Source organism: Pholcus phalangioides, unplaced genomic scaffold (assembly GCF_987345545.1).
Source record: "Pholcus phalangioides strain wild (caught in Gottingen) unplaced genomic scaffold, Ppha-v1.0 ptg000015l_1, whole genome shotgun sequence".
NCBI classification, from domain to species: domain Eukaryota; kingdom Metazoa; phylum Arthropoda; class Arachnida; order Araneae; family Pholcidae; genus Pholcus; species Pholcus phalangioides.
The window spans coordinates 83578846-83594777 of NW_028301608.1; the positions used below are offsets into that span (position 1 = coordinate 83578846).

The 15932-nt window shown below is 37.1% G+C and overlaps 1 protein-coding gene across 1 annotated transcript in view; it reads right to left on the minus strand.

Annotated features, from left to right (window-relative positions):
* The window catches only part of LOC149076866 (band 3 anion transport protein-like), a 79372-nt gene extending 63691 nt beyond the window's left edge, over positions 1-15681 (minus strand). The window contains exon 1 of the mRNA XM_089244590.1: positions 15442-15681. The gene's annotated coding sequence lies outside the window, so the exon portion shown is untranslated. The remainder of the gene's footprint in view (positions 1-15441) is intronic.
* Between the last annotated feature and the right edge of the window lie 251 nt (positions 15682-15932).

The window sequence follows — 15932 nt, forward strand, 5'->3', positions numbered from 1 at the left end:
TAATGAAAAGTTTCTGTTCAGCTGAACTAGGAATTCCAGTTTGTGCGCGTGCTTCGATTTTCTCGCGCGTTCATGCCTTCTCCAACACCCCCTTTTTTCTTGTAGTTTTGTTTTTGTTTTCCAGATTTGGCAAAGAAAATTTAAGCTTAGAGTGAGGGATGAATGAATTGGCAATAGTTGCTTTGGTTCAACGTCAACAGATGCAACTATAGTTTGAATCGGGGGGGGGGGGGGACACTAGATAAAAACGTTAAAGCCTCAATCTTCTGCTCGAAACTGGGAAATCTCCACCCCATCCCGTGTGTTTGCATGCATGCATGCGAACGAAAAAAAAATCGAGCTTAATTAACAAACCCTAGCACCACAGCTCCTTGAAACCCCACGCTAACTATTCCACCATATTTGAGCAAATGAGTGACGTCAGTATGATCGCTTTTGCCAATCGTTGTTTCCTATCCTGCTTTTATTAACGATCAGGTGTCCCTTGGAGCGGCAAAACCAGTTATTTGTTCAAAGATGGTGGACGATCATAGAGTAATAATAGTATATAGAGGAAGCATTTATCACTTTTTACCGGTGATTATGTATAATACCCAGCTCGTATTGATGAATATGACAAATCGTCAAACAATTATTTCAATTTTAAGGACATTATGCTCGAAATTCCGTCTAGGATGATGAATTCGATCGGTAATGTTGGTTATGTTTGCATAGGCTGATAAATACAACAAAAGACAACATGAACTAGGCCGATGAAAAAAAAAATTATTTCTTTCTTTACCTTCTTCACACTTAATTTAATTTTTGTGGCGAAATATGAGTAGTGCAGTGCAAGCATCTCATATGGGCAGTACTGTTAAGTTGCTGAAATAAAGTTATATTTCTGCCATATTTATCAAACTTACGAACTCCATTCGGGAATTATTCATAATCGCCGGTTAAATTTATCAAATTCACTAAAACTATTGGTAATTATGCATAATTGTATTATGCAGTATATTTGTTGCATACAGGATTTTGTAATACTGCTAAAAAATTTTATTTCAAGAAATTCATTTTGTTTATATTCATTTCCTTCAAATATTCACGAGAATTAGAATTTAAAAACTCAAAAAGTCTTAAGATGTTATTACAAGAACTGTCCCCAATGGAAAATAAAAAATTGTTTTTTTTTTCAATATTCGTTTACATTACAGAATTCTTTTTTTTTTCAAATCTGATACGCCCTACATATTTTACGAAAGAATGAATGAAATTCATTGAACATATGAAGGAAATTTTTCATCAAATTTTGTTACCGCAACATCCTAGCGTAAACACGAAATCACCAGGTTCTGCGAAAACGAGCCAAATGTAATTGCGCAGAACCCGTTTTTTCCCCGACAATACTGTGTACCTTTTCTTCAAGTTTGACAAGTTTTATGAATAGCGTGCGCCATCCATATATATCTTTAGTCTATGAAGAACGATGAGTCCGCTCTTTTTTACCGGTGCCTTACTTGACACCATCACAAATGCGTTCCTGGAATGTCAAATTTTATATTCGTACTTTGACACTCATTTGGCGGTCATAGGAGATTCATAAAAAAAATGACTAATTATTTGTTCGATGTATCTTCTCTTCATCCATAGAGAAAAGGAAAAGCTACCCAGCGCACTAAAATTCAGTCGGCTGCCAAAGCCCGCAGCACACCATAATACCATCAAGGATGTATCTCTCGTTTCAGCTTCATCCTGCTGCTCTATTCTTCCGAATAAAGAAGTAGTAAATTAAAGCTATGTTTTTTTTTTCACCCTCCCCTTTTATATCGTTGCGTGGACTCGAAACTCAAACAGGATAACGTGCTCGTTGTATGACGTAAATACTCAGCAAATCTTTATTAATTATAATTTATTCGCATACAAAATGCAGTATAAGGAAATGGCGGAGCCTATGCATTCATGTAAGTTAAATCTGGACGGTTAAATATGGATAACGAAGCTGTTTGTATATTTTTAAGAGGATTTTTTTATAATTCTCAGAGAAGATGATTCGTCGATTGCCGAAACAATATAATACTTCTACTCATTTCATTCAGTCAGCTCATTGGTCGGCCCGGATGGTCCTGGAGGCACTCTTCGGAACACAGACGTCGTAGAGCATTATTTACTAATGATTTTACATGTTATAACCGAATAATACCTCTGAATAAGTCTGGAAAATACGACTAAAACAGTGGCAATATCGCTCCCTGGGGGTGATGGAATGGTCCAATGGGTGCGGTAGAAGCTACGAGAAAGAAAAAAGAGCCCTATGGGTTGGCTTGAGTTGGGAGGCGAGAAGAGAAAAACATTTCTGAAGAAGGGGGCGATGGAACAAAAAGTTTGGGAAACTGTTCTCTAAAGTTTCGAAGAGTACGAAACTCTATCGATGGGAACTGATATGGCTCAAAGAAAAGATGCACATTCTCTGTAGGCTTTATATTTCATTTGTGCCAGTCACCGAAGATATAGGTGAGACCTTTTTTCTTCCTAATCAGAGCACAACTCCGGTGTATCACCATTGGGCAATTAACCACCGTTTTACCCTTTTTCAGGGGTGAGTTGCGCTAGAAGTGTGTGTAGATCTAACAGTTTGCATGCATATCTAGTGTTATGTGTGAATATAATGCTGGTAATCTACACTTACCGTTGTGGGGTGTGTTATCTCTTTGGAGACTTTTAACAACAGAATTGGCTCGCCTTGAAGTTAGAAAACCGAAGAAAACTCCAGGATGCCGCCACTGTATCGCCTGCGGGGATCGAACTCGGGTCTCGCGATGCGAGTCTATCAGTCATGATGGTGTGGATGAGATTGATAGAATTCCGGTGTTATTATGTCATTTTTCCCCATACAAAAGTGAAAGTATGTGTAGCTATATTAAAGGCGTCTGTAAAGAAGAGAAGGCTCGTCATCTATTTTTAAGAGATAACAGGTTTACCGATGAGAGAGAGAGAGGTCTCAAAAATCGTCACAAAAAAGCTCAATAGGGAACAGCGATTCGATATAGCGATGATACTGACGTCACACTATTGCTCAAAAATGGCGCATAGGTCAGACTGATATTTCCAGTAGCTCTAGCTGCGGTTGAACATCCAGATCACATTGCCATTTCCAACTACTACTTCATTTTACTAACCGTACATAGCCAACACCATCTGTAGTAGGTAACTACAGAGTCCTGGTTCTATCACCACAATGGCAGAGAGAGGTTAGCCACTACTGCTACAACATACATCACGCACAATGCCTGTTTTTTTATACAAAAACACACCGATTGAAAATATTCCTGGGAAGTAAAGAAATAACCCAAAATGAAAACCTCAATATTTTCTATTAATTTTACCAACGGAGGTAAAACCAAGCAAGCAAGCAAACAAAGAAAAACACGGTGGAAATCAAATCGCGAGAAAATTAAGGTTTTCAATCAATTTTATTTGATTGTTCTATGACAGTTAATCCATAAACAACCTGATTAGTAGTTGGGGGGAAAAAACTGAAATATATGAAACCAAAAGAAAAAAACTATCGCGTCTATTTTTCTTTTTTAAGCACGCCCTACAAAATGAAAACGTCAATTGAATCTTACAATTTGTACTCAATGTGAAAGTGTGCTAAATTGAGAACTACGGAGTGACCTGACTTCCGGTCGATGACTCTATTTTTTACTAACTTCTTTTTTTCCAAAAAAAACACCACTCCTTACGCAAACTATAAGTGTGTTAACCTTCCAAAGTTTAAACGGTCGTCAAAAAACAGTGTTTCGTCACCGTTCATTTCTAAAACCAGAATAACAAATACGTTGTAGCTGATACAAGGGATTATTTTGCACGAAAAAGAATAAAAAACAAAACAGGGTGAGAAGGGGGAGGGGGGACAGAAACCAACATACTTTCATAAGTTAGGCAACCGGTTGCACGTTTAGTCCACGAAATTCACAACACACGTGCATGGAAAAAGCCACCAGATACAAAATATAGGTCTCTTGAGAGCGAAGGAAAGGAAACATTGGCAATACACGAGGAGAGCATGCAAAATAATTTTTTCCGCTCGCTCGCTCAATCGTTAATGTATTTCTCTCTCTCTCTCTCTCTCTGCTTTCTCGACTTTTTTATTTAGGGAAGATTTTCAACATTATTTTCACCTTCAACCGTCACCTAATGACGCATGAAGTACTTTGAACTCTGTAAGTGAATTTAAAAAAAAAATGAGGGTGAGGGGAATTTGCATTTTTTTGCGTTATTATTTTTCACGACTATATTTTCACAAGATTTCAAGATCACATAAAAAAAAAAGAATCCAGAGGATTTATGTGTGTGTGTTCCACCATATAGCATCTACATAATCTTGGAAAACCTTTTTCTTCCTCCCATTTTAAAGAAATGTTCTGCTGGCCAATTTTCTGTTATTTCTGCAACTTCTCATGCATGTCATCACCAACGGCAGATAGACACACTGCCAGTGGTCACGGGAGCAGTTCTACAAACACTACCGTTGGCATATAATGAATGCGCGTGAGCAGTAATGATCACCATTACGGACTTAACTGCGTACTTACTAAAAATGTCATGGAGCTACAATGATAATAATCGATCGATTCTTGTAACAACGCCCAATCGCATTCGCCGCTGGAAACAAAAAAATCGACTAGCCCAACTTCTATCATTATAATATACATGAGACTCCCAGCAGTTCTTTTTTTACCTCCGTCAGCAAGATAATCAGAAACAGAGGGCGAAGAAGAAAATCGAAATCTCTTTTGTTTGAAAAGATGTTTCGAAACGTCTACACGTTGGAAATTTAAATCATAGCCGTCTCAATAAACTTTCATGACACTGACACAAGAACTAGAATTTGATACGAACAACGCGACACGACAGAAGAGTGGGGATAGACAAAAGAAAAAGAAAAAAAAGCGGATTCACGAAATAACATGTTTATGACTTGGGTTTAAAAATAAAGTTGCATTGTTTCCCATTGTTTGTTCACCAATAGCGATCCAATGACTGATTTAAAAAGAACAAGACCTAAACCGCAATGAGACACGTGACTGAAAATAAAAACAAGGGGGTAGGCTATATACTATATAAATTTCTACCAAGTTTATTGGCAGCATTTGTCTGCTACGGATTCTGTATGTTTCTGCTGCACAATCTATCATTAACAGAGCATTGCCGATTTAGCCACAGAACAAGTTTTTTTTTCTTCAACAGCAATTAATTAACTAACACAGTTCGAGAACTATGTTCGTTCTAAATATAAATTTGTTCACGAGAAATCGGTGAGAAATTTTGTTTTGAAGAAATTATGAAAATCAGTTCAATCAACTGAATCTTCTACCTTTGTGGCCAGGGAAAGAACTGGCGACATTACTACTTTCCGGTATTCTCATCCTTACAACGCGGAAAACACAACAACCTGCGATACCTTTCATTCAATAATCGCACCGTTTATTGCCAGATAAGCCATACATAATTTATCTCCGAAAAGTTGACTTTGTCGTAAAAGTATTATTTTTGTAATCTAGTTCTGTATTTTTCGGTTCAGGTGTCAGATGCGTAGGCATCTCCCGAATCAGAAGTGAAAAGGTGGCTTTTTTTTTTAATTTTTGTCACAAAAACATCTCTCTAAAAATGACAACATACTTTATACAAGAAAAAAATGACAGTTTTTAAAGAAAATAATAATGAAAAAAAAAACCAATAATTATTTTAAAAAACCTGTAATAGAGAAGAAAAAGAAAATAGTGGAAGGAGGTAATGTGCACATTACCTAGCAGATCAACTGATTTGATACCTAGATACTCTGTAGAATAACTGATTTCTGCACTTTAGTGGTAACATATACATATGATAAAAACAGCACGAAAGAAAGAAAACAGAAGCCTCAATCCGTTATAGTATATACAAAATAGAGTCCCTTTTAGGTACACCAATTTTGATGGTATCAATGGCCATTGGGTTGACAGCTTGTGCAGATAGCGTGCAATTGAAGTTCTCTAAATTCTCACATTTTAACCCTCAAAGATCAGATGGTCGGGATTCTCATTTCCCCTGCCACAACTGCATAAGTCACTAATAAGTATGTGCCAGGTTGAATCTTTTAAGATTTGAAGTAGCCGTGCCCAGTTAAAAACTGGGTGAAATAGAATAGAAGAAAAGGTCACTTCAATTGATATTGTACGGTTGGAAAGAAGCATTTAGTCCGTTTTGCAGTATTGGTTTTAAATATATTCGGTGTTCCAACTTTTCTCGATTTCCCCGCAGTAGAGGCGTTTTCAGAGGTGGTTTACAAACTTTAGTAATTTTCCGGAATCACTACAAATAAGAAAATTGGAGCCAGGAAATTCTATTACCTTTTTAAGAGCAAGATTAAGGCAAAGGAGTTCCACTTGGAAAACCGAGCAGCCATCACAAATGCGAAATTGATGAAGTGAAATTTCAATCCCTTATTGCTAGAGAACAAAGGCCAATTCAACTTGGCCGTTTATTTTGCTTTCGTCAGTGTACCACAAAATAGTATATTTCTCCTGGATTAGACTATCAAAAATTTAAATCGAGATAGGTTTTCTGGCAGCCGGATGAAAGATTGTCGACACACTAAGATTTCCATTTTCAACAGCGTTGTTGATGTCAAGGCGAAGGAGCTTCGAGCAAGCTTGTGCTTGAAGATATCCGTATCAATCGGAGGAATTCTTGCAAGGATAAAAAGAGCTTCATATCTTATTGTCCTCTACCCCTTCACTATTCTTAGCGAAGAAGCCTTCTCTGTATCTCTCTCAAATACTTAGAGTAATTTTTCTCAGACTCATTTTGTTTTCTTCAGACTATCACCCCCCCCCCCCGGGAGTAAATAAGTTTCATGGCATCAATGCTTACGCTATAATTATTTCTGCAGATTTTAGAAAAGCAGCAGAGAAGTTTTTCTGATTTGCGAGACAGGTAAGAGATGTGTTTTTTCAAGAAAAACTTGTTGTCAATGATAACACCAAGATGATTTATTTCTTCGACATTTTCTATCTTGTTTCCTCCATTTTTACAAGCAGCTACGTTTCATCGTTAATTTTTTTTATGTACCATCACAGCTTTGCTTTTGTTTGGATTGAATTCTAACTTGTAGAGCTTCGACCATTGAACTATGAAATCAAGAATATCTTGAGCTAGATAGCAGACAGTCCCAAAAATCTATCCTTGGATGACAAGATGCTTGTTGGAGATCAAGAAATTTGATGGCAGTTTTGGGAGCGTGACAATTTCAGCAAAAGAGCATTCAAGATTAAATTCTAAAGAGCTGGTCCTGAAATAGAGACTTGTGGGCAGCCTTTCTCCAAATCATAGATCTTTGAGACACCATCAAGTGCAAGCTCAGCGGAGCGCTGATGCAGAAAACAAACTTTTATATGAGTTAAAAATGTTTTCAGGAGTGGCAGCTTTTTTCAAAAGAATCGAGATGTCAGGCAACTTGCAATTTCGATATCTAAGAAAACAAAAACAGTAAAATAGTTCTCGCGTTTGCCCTTACAATACCAGTTCGCTAAAACGAGAAAGAGCATCTTCTGTTGATTTTGGAGGGGTGAAGCCGAACTTTCCAGGACTTCCACAGAGTTCCACTTTGAGCAAGGTGAGTCTTCCAGCAAGGATTTTTCCAAGACATTTTCCTAGACAAGAAAGTAAACTGATACATCTTATGTTATCGAGATTAGGACGCAGATTGTCCGATCCTTTTCGAACCGGAATGACATCAGCCTTTTTCAGCAAATTGGGAAGCCAGTAAAGTGTAGACAGGAATTAGAAACGAAGAGCAGAGTGAAAGGACAGCTCTCATGAAAAATTTTTATCATCTCATTTGTGATTTTATCTGTTCCAGGAGATTTATTTTAACTTGGCTTAAGTTTTCTGATGGCATTTTCTACTAGAGATAGAGAGAGAGACACACACACACACACAGACATTCTGAAATGAACCAATTCGTTATATGGTTTAGCACATAGTTTACCAAAAATTTTGTTCCATCGCCCCCTTCTTCAGAGATTTTTTTCTCTCATCGCCCCAAATCAAGCGAACCATTGGATCCTATGTTATACCCATAACTGTTATGCCCCCCCCCCCCGACTATTCCATCGTCCATCAGGGGAGTTATTGCCCACTTTGGGAAACACTGGTTTAGCACATCACTGCCGACAACATCACATCAATATAGCTATTTCCTCGTGAGGAAAACAAAGTAGAACCAAACTCCTCATTAATAATAAAGTTGCTACGTACTGATAAATTCACTTAACTTGAATCCTTTGGAATCGTTGAATGGGCGAAATCGAATTAGGCATTTGCTGTTTGAGTCCATTCTTCATATCAACCGAACCGTGTTTTAAAAGTGGCATTGGATGACTGAATTTTATTTAAATTAGGGGGCTCTTTACCTTTTGCGTTCCGCGCCGCGCACCTTTTTTTTTTTTTTTTTTTTGCTTCTCTGCTTCTAGTCCATCCGCTAAGAAGGGAAGAAGGAAGAAAAAGATTGTCACTCCAACAGAGATTCTGAAAAAAACCACCAGTATTTGCGGTTGATTAGACGTGGTTTACTGCGGTTACTCCATTACTCCAGCAATAATTAGGAATAGAATAGGCGTTAATTCTGACACAAAAACCATTTTTTTAAGAACAAGGGGGGAGGGGGGAATAGGTCTACAACAATGAAGTTTATCATTCGTTCATCCATCTAACTACATCGACTTTGGATAAGTCGGATCGAAGAAAAAAATAAGTGAATAAATCAATTCCATATTGGATTTCATTCGAAAACCATAATCATAAAAAAAAGGAAGCCTCACGGAAATGCGTATATGAGGCAAAACAAAAAAAAAAAATCACACCGACGATCGTAAATCTTTTTAGGAAATGGTCCGAGAGAAACAATACCCTGAATAATGTGCTTTCGAGATTCCACATTCTTCAAGAATGAAAAAGAAAATGTGGAGAATCTCGAGGGGGAAAAATATGGAAAGGTGCGTGAAAGATGTCCACACGATTCCATTCACGCACATATATAATACATAAAAATAACGAGCTTTATTGGACAAACGGAAATCTTGTGCGTTACAAAATACATAAATCCCAACACCGAAAAAAGAAAGACAGAAAAATGAACGCCTCATGTACATACACGCGCCAAATATTTCTTTTTTTTTTTTTCTTCCACATTTCATTTCTTTCACTTTTGAGCGTAAACAATGCCTATACCCTTTCTCAATACATCTTTTTCCTTATAACTCTTACTATATACTTTCTTTTACCCAAAAAACTTACGAGAAAAAAAAAGAAAACTTTCCACAAGAAAGCCTAACCTCTTTCCCCACCTCTATTAGATATATCTGAATAAATTACATGAGAACTACTACACCCATATGACCTTGAAAACTACTCGCCCTTACCAATAGGCACGTGCAGTGTTGTTACTCTATTTGTCTCTTATGTACGTGCCACAATCGGCCCACAAACGTGAACCAGCGGCAAACGGGGGGGGGGGAAATGGAGGGGGAGGGGAGATCAGTTCTAATTTTTCCAGCAAAAACATTTCTCGCACATACGACATGCACAGAAACTGCTAGCTATCCTCTTAGCTATCTGTCATTTAAATGCTCGTTTTTCCCAGTGATTGTGTCATCGACTTTTACATCATATCTTCTCTCTCTCTCTCGGTGTTGACTGTTTTAATACTACGATGAAAACGACCGCCGCCAGTAAGTATACGGAACGATCTTATCGATTTGTTTGAGAAGACTCCCTAGTGATGTCTACCAATGTCCTATTGTCTACCAATGAATGAAGAATCTTGAAACAAACAGAAATGAAGAATAATACCTTACTAGTTCTTTCTTCGGGTCAACCATTTTAAAAGAATTCTTTCCCTTGCACGTGTCGAAAGGATTGGCCCTTTCGCTTACTTCGGCTGGATGGAAACGTGTCACAAATCGCGTAATTATTAAATTTATGCACACAAATAGTCGAGATTTCAAAACTGTGTGGATTCAAAATAATCCTCTACATTAGGGTGCAGAACTTTTTTGTCTGCAGACCAGAATCCGAGGTGGCTAGCGCTCACCTTTTCCTAACATCTACCGCGGACAAGATAGAATGCCTTTTTTAAACCGCGGGGCCAGACGTTGTGCACCCATATTACACATTACGTTTCTAAAAAAACCAAATTACTGAAAATGGCAACATTTTGAAGCATACAAAATGAATCGGAAATTCGCAATAATGTCTCTGGTATTGTTCAGCAATTATTATTTTTTTAAATTGGCATTTTCATCCTAATTAGCAGAAATTTCATTTCATGATGCGACAAAAACCAACCGGTTTCTATAGCTTATTTTTTAAGAAATTAAAACTTCGATGTATATACGTTTGGACGCCTTCCTTGAAAGATAGAGGGAAGTAATTATTCCTACAGATCACTAACGAACCATCAATCGTTGATAATTATAGCACATCACCGTATTCTTACGAAATAAACGTCAAGTAGGTGAATGCACCACAGCGTTTCACGAAAATACTCAACGTTCATGTAATGTACCCGTTTGTTTCTAGCATCCAATAAATTTCGGGTAGAAAAACGCCAATGTGTTTACTGACTGACAAAAAAAATATTAAAGTTTAGGGCGTAACTAGGAAAACTGATATTTGAAAAAACGTCAGCTTTTCCTTTCTCGTAACTTCTCTAGAAACTGATTATTTTCAAAATGAAAACTAGCACGTGCACCGTATGCTCTAAAATTTTGTTTTTAAAATCATAAGAGCTGCGGTGCTTATTTCTAGGAATCATCCTCCTATGCTAGTCTAATTTCTTTCACCGCCCATTCCAACCAAATTGCCGTTCCCTTCGAACTTGCTGTTTGTTCCCTATATAAATACGCCTCTGGTAGAGCGCAACAACAACGCAAGAAAATTTCACACCCGTTTAGGTCCTCTCCCGCTAATCATCGACCCTTTACGGAATTTTACTGCGTGCACTTGCACACTTCTTACACCGGCCATGCATAGGAGTAGACTAGTGATTTCTTAGATATCTTTAGATAGTCTACGAACCTACCGATCACGTGCTCCATTTCCATCGATCCGACTAATTTTCTCTGGTTTTCCTTACAATGAAAAATTAAGAAAGCATGAAATGTAACGACTGTGGCAGTTGTGCTAGAGAAAAGGTGGTTATGATCTCACCAAGCCTATCTAGTGCTAATACTGTATAATGGAGATAACTTGGGGTCCCCACCCAATGCTATCCGAGAAAATAATTTTGAAGAGTAATTTCATTCCTCTCCAAAATTTTAAGGTGTATTTCTGTTAAAATATTTATTTCATTAATATAAATATATTTATTAATATAAATGGGATATTTAAAAAAAAAACAAAAACAGAGAACAAAAACTCGGTTAAAAAAATTACGAAAAATCTGAAGGAGTAATGGGAATTTGGTTGCACCTGGTTCATCAGGTTAATATTTATAGTGCAATAAAAAATTTTGTCCCAGTTCGACTGCCTCACTCATTCAAAAATTAACTGCATGCATTTGTATATATGAAACTGAATTATTTGATAATACCAAGGATTATAATCTCTTTAAAAAAACTTCTCAGGATTTCTCAAACACAAATAAAATCATTAAATATAGTATAATATAGCTCATGCCTCACATTTTTTGCAATAGATTTTTATTACGTGTATCAACTTAGGCCTATGCAGGTTTGATAAAAGATCTTTCACGAAACTTGAAAAAAACCAACCAATAAGCCTATTGGTTACATTCAAGCGAATAAGCCAATAGGTTATTTTTTCAAATTTTGTAAAAAATCATTTATCAAACTTCTATAGTGTGATCTCAGCCTTAGACATTCAGTTACGCAGTTCCTCATATGGGAAGCGTACAAAATTTTAACATTTCTTAGTGAAACTCCTATATCATCCATATAGAAAAATTGCCTTTTTCTTCACACTAACCAAGCCTGTCTATCAAACAAATATTTGAATCGCCAACTAAGTTGAATCTCATATCTTAAAAACAACACAAGATGTTGGAACAGGATACATTGGAAAAAAGAATACAAATGATTTTTCTTCATGAAAACTACAGAAAAACCAAAAGCTTGACCAAACATACAGCATAAGATACTCAAATTCATGAGAAATTTCATGAAACACTTTGTGGTGTAAGAAGGAAAACCACATTGTGTGTATTAAAATAGACGATGAATCTAAATTTATGTTAAACATATCACATATTTTAAGAAAAATGCGCATAAAATTGCGATAATAAAAAAAACCTCCCTACATCATGTGGACCCCAGGATGAATCTTATCCCCCTTTTTTTGTTTTTTTACACCAGGGGGGGTCTTCAATCCGTGGCCCTCGAGCTTTTTGATGTGGCCCGCCCAGCATTTTTAGAAAATAGCTACTGTACATTAGATAGAGCATTGTGGGCCCACGGGAAGAATGATTGATTTTTCTGAGACCCTCCAATCGGTTTAAAAATGCCTACCCACTTGCTATCCAAAATTTCAACGAAGTCTAATTTTCATGTGAGACCCCTCTGCACTTGAGACCCACAGGCCATGCTAGGAGGAGCCCCATGCGTTAAGACGGCACTCCTATAAGGCCCATTAAAATCCGGGGACTGTGGGCCCTCGACAAATCTCGGCTCCAAGATAATAGGGCGTTGATGTTTGCAATACTTATAATTACAATTTAAGTAACATTGGAACATAAAGAATATAGAATCAACTGGAAAAAAAACCGCCCCGCCTCAGATACTGAGATTATGGGATATTGAGACACAGATTTTTTTTTCTTGGTACTTGTGACGAAGCTATATTGTTTCCAATAGTGTTTCCAAAAGTGGGCAAAATATCATATCACTCTCTGAAGGAGGAGAGAGTGGTGGAAGGGTCCAGGGGGCGGCGGTAGAGGTTATGGGTTAAGTAAAGTATCCTATGGATTGACTTGAGAGTTGGGGGCGATGAGAAATGAAAAATTTTGGGGGAGGCGATAAAACAAAAAGTTTGGAAAACTATGCTGTTGGACGGGGGGGGGGGGGATGCACTTCTTTTCAGTCCGCGGGACAGAAACTTGTACGTGTAAAGTGTTCATATCGCCTGTATTTAACGGGACATTCCAGTGTGTGTGTGTGATTTCGGCCGTTGAATTTTTCTATTTTTATAAAATGTCCCGTTTTCTTCCCTATTTCCTACGAGGCTGATTTGAATTTCTGAAATCACCTGGGCACGGTCCGGGGGCCTCGAGAAAAGAAGAGGCCATCACAAAAATGAGATCTGGTTGAAATTTTCGAGAGTTAGCATGTAAATTTGCCTGGTAGGAAATATACTGCACTGGCTCTCTTTCCATAATTATGGTCACACAAATATATTGAGCTCACTATTTGCCAAACACATACTTTTTTTTTGATGAATTGAATTTTTACTCATTGCAATAGTCATTCAACTCCAGCCACTGGCGATTTTTCAGCACATTTAGCGATAGTTGGCAAATTTACTTGACTTATTAGGTCGGGATTACACAATAAAAGTTTGATAAAAGGTCTTGGAAATAAGCGCATCGATTACATTCGAGGAAATGTAACCGATGCATGTTAGTTGAATTTTTCAAATTTTTTATAAAGAGCTTTTACAAAACTTTTACAGTGTAATCCTTGCCTTAGACTAGCGTTTCTTAAGCTATGGTCCACGATGATGTCATAGGCGCTCCCGCAGGAAGAGACTTGATAAATTTATTCAGCCGTTGTAATTGATATTAATAAATGTCCATATGGGTCTTCATATACTTAGGTTCACCCCATATATCATCGAGGAGAATGCAGGAAATTGCGATCCTAAATACGGGATGTCACTAAATTTTGCCAAAAATTGCAATTTATTGCTTTATATGCATTAAGCATTATATATTACCTTAAAGCCCATATGCTGATAAGCATTTGGCTAATAACTGCCAAAATTGCTGAAGGGTGTGGAAATATAGGGCTGCTGCAGATCGCAGTAAACAAAAACGTATTTCACGAAAAAAATATTTAAATGTGATCTGATGACCATATTTCATTTGGAAAAATAAAATGAGGTAAACTGGGATCGTAAAATACGGGACATCACCATTTGTCAACAAAAAACCTTGTCAGAAATAGGAATAATCTCCGGTCAATTCATATTACCAAAAATAATTGACAAAACGTTAAACCTGACAAATATGTGAGATGAATACCTATTTATAATTTTTGAGAGAGAGAAAATAATTATCATAATATATAAATTTATATTTGGAAAACTGTATGTGTGTATATGTATTCACGACATTAGTAAAAAAAAGTATTATAAACTGAAATAAAAGTATCATTGAAGAAACGGGGCAAATGTATAAAAAAAAACGGAACAACGAAAATTACGGGATAATTGCAAATTATAATTAATATTTAGTTTTAATTACTGTAATATATTAGTGTTTACAAATAAAACGCAATATACAAACAAAGTAAGTTCTTTATCAACCTATTGTGTTCAAAATAATATCCACAAGCATTCATTTAGGTTTTTGACAGATTAAACCAGTTTTTGACGCTTGTCACATCAAAAACCCAACCCTGGCCCCTCATATAAAATTGGATCTGGTTGAAATTTTCTACAATTTACCAGATAGGGCCTCAGAAAAACCACTTGGCCCGGGGACCCTGATCTAGACATTTTTTTTTTTTTTGTCAGAAATAGGCAACTTTACTTGAATTCGACAATTTCTTTTCGTGATTTCTCATATTTTTATGAAGGAGATGATTAACCTAATGTTTTACTGAACACTTTCGCGAGCCGGATGGGAACCCATAGATGGAGTACCGTCCTAAAGCATGAGCCCACCCGGGCTCTCGGGGGGCCACAAAAATGAGATCTGGTTGAAACTTTCGAGAATTTGCCAGTCAGGGCCTCAGTAAATTAACTTGGCACGGAGGGGGGGGGGGAAGGGAGGACAATGATACAATGATACTCTTTAACTGAGACGGCCCTGCTCAGCGAGCCGCATTTGTCCCGAGGGTGTGCACCCCCCCCCCCTGCCGTAGAGCATAACTTTGCCCGGAGGCCCATAAAATATGGAATTGTTGAAAAATAAAATTATACGACGACGCAATAAAAAAATTACATCTACACACAACTGTCATTACGAGTACCATATCGATCAGTTTACATATCGAAAGAGAAAATCAATTAATGGAAAATAATGCTGTATTCATTGACGCACACAATTTTGCTTCCTTTAAAATGATTTTTTTTTTCCTTCCAACGAGTAGTAAAGTGATAATGATATTTCCATCTATTACAAACTGAATTAAAAATAGAAAATATATAACATAACATATCAATAAATGTATATCTCACCCCGGAAGGGATTTTTTTTTTCCCCCAAGCTTGCTTACACAACACAAGGAAACGATGTGAATTGTTCAGTCGGATGCGGAAGGGGAAAAAACAGCGAAAAACAATAATTGTAGCTGATAGGAAAAAAAAACTGAATAAACTTAGATGCTCTGGGAATTATAAAATCCGCGGCGGAAATCTATCTTCTTATGTCAAAGCCCAAGGCCCGAAACAGCATCAAAACAACAACAAATCTAACCAGTCACCATCCGGTCAACAACTGCACATGGCCCTAGACGTGCAGCCAATCAGACGGCGAGCCGCCTTGCTTTTCTTCTCCCCCCGTTTCTTTCCTCTAGATCAGTTCGCAGTACTTGGTCTTTTCGCCTCCATTGAATGAAATAAATAAATAAATAAATGACTATCTTATTCGGAAAAATTATTCTAGGATTCGGAAGATCTATCATCCATCAGTTTAACTTGTTTTTGATTCTTTTTCTTTTCACCAATCT